Source organism: Brassica rapa, unplaced genomic scaffold, assembly GCF_000309985.2.
Source record: "Brassica rapa cultivar Chiifu-401-42 unplaced genomic scaffold, CAAS_Brap_v3.01 Scaffold0740, whole genome shotgun sequence".
Classification (NCBI taxonomy): Eukaryota; Viridiplantae; Streptophyta; class Magnoliopsida; order Brassicales; family Brassicaceae; genus Brassica; species Brassica rapa.
The window spans coordinates 152683-157815 of NW_022610680.1; positions in this window are offsets into that span (position 1 = coordinate 152683).

The following is a 5133-nucleotide window of genomic DNA, read 5'->3' on the forward strand; positions in this document are numbered from 1 at the left end:
CAAGCTTCTCACAAAGAGATTCATATGATTGATTGGACGGCACAAGGATGGAGATAAAGAGTTCAAAGAAAAATCAAGGGAAGAAGATGATGCTTCTTTTCCACCAGGTCCCATCACTCGCCCAAAGCTAGAAGACTCAAAGAAGCTGTTTGAAGTCTACTTATGATCTCATGGAAGCAAGAAGACGGTCTTGATGGACGTTTGATCAATCAAGACACTCTTATCACCATTCAAGCAATGGTTTCAAACTGATCATCATCTAAGCAAGTGCTTGTGTGTGCTCTTTTCCTAGCCTTTGGTTTTGTCCCATTGGGTTTTCCAAAGGAAGGTTTTTAATGAGGCCACAAGTTACTTACATAAACCTTAGATGATGTATCACGGTTCCACCTTAGGTTATTTTTTAAACTATGGTTTTTATTTCATGTTTTAAAAACTCTTTTCGAATTTGAATAAGTCTTTAGTCTTTGTTGTAGTTCCAAGGGAGCCTGTTCCCTTTAATGATCTCGAGAATATGGAGCCTGTTCCATACTTCTCTATATAAGTTTGTTTGCGTTCTCTCTTTTAAACACAATCCTTTTTCTACAAATCTATCAGATTTCTTTGTTCTCTCTTTACTTCTCATCAAGTCTTGAGTGAATCTCGTTGGTGTGTCATATCCAACAACTAAGTGTTAACTTGAAGAGAAGAAATGGAGAAACTAAAAGTGTTGAGTTGAGTTGGGGCTTGTGCAAAAGATAGGGCAAGGTGTCCAGAAGTGTCCTGATGGATGTGCAAAGTTAGGGTCAAGTCTAGGAGAGACTTAGAAGTGTATTTGGGAGCAAATGAGCGAGTGTGCAAAGATAGGGCGAGGCAGTACGGACATGTACGGACAGTACGGATCCGTACGGACCAGGGCGACCCAGATTTGCATAACTCGGCCATTTGAGAAGTTTTGGAGTTGGTGCAAAAATAGGGCGAACCTGACGTCCCGGGAAGGCTTGTGCAATGTCTGGGCAAGGTTTAGGAGTTATAAAAGTGGTCCCAGTCTTGTGGATAAGGTTCTGATCAGATGGCATCAAAGGAGAATCAAGAAGATGCCATTGGAGTGTGATTGGCTAGTTTGGTCTTGGGACAGGCTGGCCTTGGCTGTAAAGACAAGGGGAGCCACGACCATGTACCTGGACTTATCTCTGGATAGATTAGCAGGAGCCTAAGGAGAGCCAATCACAGTTCAGCCTTCCCCATTTTGAATTAAACCAATCAGACTCCATCTCCTCTTAACCAATCAGCATCAACTACTCAGATTGCAACAAGACCAGCTCATCTACACCATCCATTCCTCTTAAGTGATTTACAGCCATTAGATATAGGTTTATGATGTCTCAGATTGTAACAGCCTATATAAACAGATGTATGGACGAAATTGTAACTCTTAAGAGAGTTAGGGGGATTTCCCCTCTCCTTCATGGAAATGAAAAACTAGTTCTTGAATCTGAAACTCTAATCTCTAAACACTTATTCTCTTAGTCTCTCAGTCTCTTAATCTCATTCTCTTTAGTCTCATAAACACTTAAACACTCTCATCAATCTCTGTTCTCAAATCACCTAAAACAAGCTCTTATCTTTCTCCATTGGAGTTTATACACACACACATACAACCAGAGTAGAGATCTCTTTAAAAATCACATGGTATCAGAGCCAGGTTCATCTGAACTTGGTTCTTGCTTCCGCTGAAGCTCATAGCTCTCCTCCATGTCGCTTGAAGCCAAGAAGAAGCTCCATGGTCCAGCCGGCTGTTCAACTCTTCAAGAAGAAGGTATGCTCATCCATGGTGTCCAGAAGCTGTCTCTGGCTGATCTACACTCTCTCATGAAGCCCATGAAGAAGAAAGAACCCTGGGAAGCAAAGGGTTCTTATTCACTGTCCAAGAAGAAAGGTGACAGCTTTCAGCTGGTACTGGTGTGGCGAATTCAACATGAAGAAAGGTGTGGTCATTGACATGGAGAGTGCAAGAGAAAGGTCCATGGGAGAAGGAGAAGTTGGAGTTGACACCAACAGCTCACTGTCTTGCCATGATCTATGGAGTTTCAAGGAACTAACACTAGTTCCTTGGCTGTAAGAAACCTCTTTCTCTTGTATAAAGCTTGAGTATATTGACTGGTTGTGATGTTGTGATGTGATTGAAAACCTGAGGACTGTTTAAAAGATTATTAAATGAAATAAAATGAATTTAGAATCTGTCCCAGGATGCTTAAAGAGCTTGGTTCCCTAGTAATCCTTTCATTGTACTAGTTATACTAAGTTTACTAGCAGTTGTGTAAGTGCTTTAAAAAGACTAGTAATTTAACAGTATTACTAGGATTACTAGGTATGTTAATATGCTTATATCCGGTTCATAATGATGCTTGTTGTGATTGATTGAATCTGCTTGCATACATGGATTGAAACTGAATTGAAAGCTGTTGCATATAGTCTTGTGGCTGTCTTACATTGAAGCATTAGATTCATGTCTAACTGCTGAGTAAAGAAGCTTTAAAATGCCTAAGTAGCTTGCATAAACTGAAAAAGAAAATGCTTGTGCTTAGAGAGATTGCTTGCAAAGATAGAACTTGAAAATGACTTGTTTTAATCTGTTGCAATGCTTGTGAGATTGGGAATCAAACTTGATGATTAATCAAGGATTGATCCCAATACTCTTGTGTCTTATCCTTGCTGGAGTTTGAGTGGTGTTTCAGGTTCACAAGAAGTGTTCTTTGCTCACCACCTATCCAAGACAAGAGGAAGACTTGAACCATTGTGTGGAGCAATGGGAAGATACTTGTGTGTAGAAGCTGGTTTAAGAAGCGCAGGCCACGAGGTTGTTGAGCTCCTGGTTCAAGACATACAAGCGGAAGACCAACCATTGTGTGGAGCAATGGGAAGGTTCTTGTGTGCAGAAGCCGGTTTAAGAAGCGCAGGCCACGAGGTTGTTGAGCTCCTGGTTCAAGACACACAAGAAGAAGAAGGTCACCACCTAAGCCATGAGGAAGGCCGGTGATCTGAGGGTACTTGAAGCTGAAGGCAAAAGGGTGGATCAGTGATTTAAGCGCAGCTGTTAGGGTGATGTGCTCCTGGTCTTGAAGTTCATTGAGGCTCATCTCAAGCTTGTGGTGGGGATTCAAATGACCAACCTGAAGAGCTAAAGTTCAAGACATGTTTCCTCCTTATCACTACAAGAGAAGGATAAAATGAAGCCTGTTGCCAACATTCTGTGGGAAGTCCACAGCCTGCTCCAAAGAGGGTAGAGAGGATGTTGTGACAATGGAGAGATGACTTGTGGTTCTGTCCATGGTGGTTTAGTCACCATAGCCTACACATCAGATGAGTGTAGAGAGGACAGTCGACATACAAAGAAGAGCATCACCAGGAGGGTGATGCAATTTAAACCAAGACCATTGCAAGCTGATCATGGAGTGATCCAGCCGAAGTAGAGGGAAGAAGAAAGCTACTCAATAAGCTTCTGGTGTGAGATGCTTGGAGAGTGAGCATTGCAAGAGGGATGGGCACACCAAGGAGAGGTGTTGGATACTGAATCCAAGCCTCAAACCTGCCAAGTTCAAGTGAACCGTGCCCATGGAGGTTCAAGAGATCAGCTCGGATCTCTTGTTTGTAAGCAAACCTCCTAACCATTAATAAGCGCTTGTGTCTTTATTTATTGTGCTGTGAGTGGTGTCTAGAGTCCCAGAATCTCATGTTTTGTTTATTGCATTGTCTTGTGTGTTGCCATAGCTTGAATCAGAATGAATGTGTTGTAGAATTGAGTAGAATGTCTATACTGCTTGCATCATGTTTGAAAAGCTGTTTTGCATACATAAGCATGTCTCATATTGTCTAAGTTCAATCCGAGTGTGTACTGTTGCTAATGTTTATGTTTATTCCAAAAATGAAAGTCTAGCATCAATTAGAAAGTGTCTAAGGTGCGTGCATCATTGGTCTTGATTGAAACTGGTGTGCATAGCTTTAATATGTCTCATGGATTGAACCTGTTGCATTCATGGAGTTAATGCTTTAAGATTGTGCATTCATGTATTGATGCATTTAAAAATGAGCCTAAATTGTCAATGTATTGTATAAAGCTTGCATTGTCATTTTAGAGATTGAAAACTGCTTGTTCTTGCCTTAATTGATTGGCTTGTTTCAAGGTTTATATATTGCTGTGGCATTGGTGATCAAACAGGATAAATTATCTTGGTTTGATCCCAATGGGATGATCTGATCTTGCATTGAGTTGTGGTGGTGTTAGGTACACAAGGAAAGTGATACATGTAACTCACCAACAGCCAAGAATGTAGAGACAAAGGTCTTGTGCCATTGCATATCATCACTAGGACATGTTAGTCCATAATCTACAGGAAGTGTAGTGTGATTGAGTATGCAATGAGAGATGACCATTGCATAATACCATTTGACATATCTAGTCCTTAGTCTACAGGAAGTGTAGCATGGGTCATTATGCAATGAGAGGTGTGTCTTGTGAGACTCTCTATGGTGATTCAAACACCCTAGTTCCTGGTTAAGGAAGAGAGTAAACTCACAAGAAGAAAGCTATCATGAAAGATGATAGTTATTAGACCATGGAGATGCATAGGATCATCACAAGCTTAGCTCCTTCTAGTCTCGGTTCTAAGCTTGAGGGGGAGTCTTAATGCATATGATCCATGGTCAGTAACAAGCCTTTTGCAAAAGCTTCTACAAGGATCATCAACCGGACCAAGTCAGTGGCGTGTCTAGGCAAGAGGCTGTTCAGAGCAGCCTTGGCGAGTGAGGAGGAAGGCTCTCCATCAATGCGGCTTCAATGAGAGGTGATTGAGGAGAAGCTGATGAATCCATTCTGCCTTTCCAAGAAGTTGATGATGCCATGAAGATGGTGCATTGGTCGAGTTTGGAAACTCACAAGAACACAAGGGAAGTTCCCTTAGACTTTTTAAAACTCCTTTCAATCTTTTTCATTCATCTTATTCATTGCTTGTGCTTGAAAAGATACTTAAGATGATTATGATTGAATTGTGAGATTGTGTGCATCAAATGTGATGCAGGATATTCATTTTGAATTGTGAGATTGTGTGCATCAAATGTGATGCAGGATATTCATTTTCTTGTTTTTGATAGGTACTG